Here is a 1,007-nt window from a genome sequence, read left to right on the forward strand (position 1 = left end):
TATATCTCGTATGATCAACTGAACTTCGCTCAGTGTATCACTGACATACCAGCTGGTAATAACTTAACACTGTATGCATGTGAATCACTGGAGGAGTGTACTACTACTTCTGCTGCTGTATCAACTGGTATCAGTATTAGCAAGAATACATTTTGTACTCCTGATAATAGCAAAAGTACACTTGATATTAGTGAACCTTTTGAAGTGTCTGTGACAAGAGAACTTATAGAAGTTTTGTCAACGTACAGTGTTTATAAATGATTGTATGCTATCAGGAAATGAAGTATTTGTTCCTAGTGGTAAGCATAGTAATACATTCATTAGTTCATTGCTTTAAAACTATATAGCAGTATTGTTTGGTGCATCAGGATTATTCCTCATATTATCAGTAGTGATCAATGTTGTTACATTTATTGTGTGCTACTACAAGAGGAAAGGGAAGGATAATCAAAGTAATGCTAAGTTTCAATGACAGTTTCCTGTGATAAATTGTATTGTAGATTCACAAGTACAAGAACTATCATCACCAGTTGTTAATCCACAGTATGAGAACATGCCAGCCCCACAATCAGTACTATCATTGAAGGAATGTCCTGCTTATGGTGTTATTGAGGGAACTGGATTGTAAGTTTTTAAACTGATTATAAATCAAAAATTGAAGTTCAAACTTTACATGTACAAAGTTTTCTAACTTTTCTATTACAATTTTACAATGGCTATATATTGTGCATGCATGTAAATAACTGATGGAAAACCTGTTTGGGGAGTATTTGGTTCTTTCCAGATCTTTATGATTGATATAAAGGCTATGGTAAATTGATAATGTGCACAATAGATCAATAGATGCATGCCATAATGTGAATGTCAATGCTGAGCTGCAAAATCAATCAACACTATTCTGTGTCTGTGTTAAGTTGTCAATATAGTCATGTGTTCATTGCTCATGTATGGATAAAAGAGCAGGTAGATCATCTCTCTTTTCTGACACTCCGGAATTCCAAGAGCCT

At 34.3% G+C, this 1,007-nt stretch overlaps 1 long non-coding RNA gene across 1 annotated transcript; it reads left to right on the forward strand.

The window, feature by feature from the left end:
• Positions 1-35: 35 nt before the first annotated feature.
• Positions 36-614, forward strand: LOC109588513 (uncharacterized). The gene is made up of 3 exons (XR_002188209.1): positions 36-299; positions 348-452; positions 501-614. It is a non-coding gene; the product is annotated as an uncharacterized LOC109588513 (long non-coding RNA).
• Positions 615-1,007: the final 393 nt, after the last annotated feature.

Source organism: Amphimedon queenslandica, unplaced genomic scaffold (genome assembly GCF_000090795.2).
Source record: "Amphimedon queenslandica unplaced genomic scaffold, v1.1 AMPQUscaffold_12048, whole genome shotgun sequence".
NCBI classification, from domain to species: domain Eukaryota; kingdom Metazoa; phylum Porifera; class Demospongiae; order Haplosclerida; family Niphatidae; genus Amphimedon; species Amphimedon queenslandica.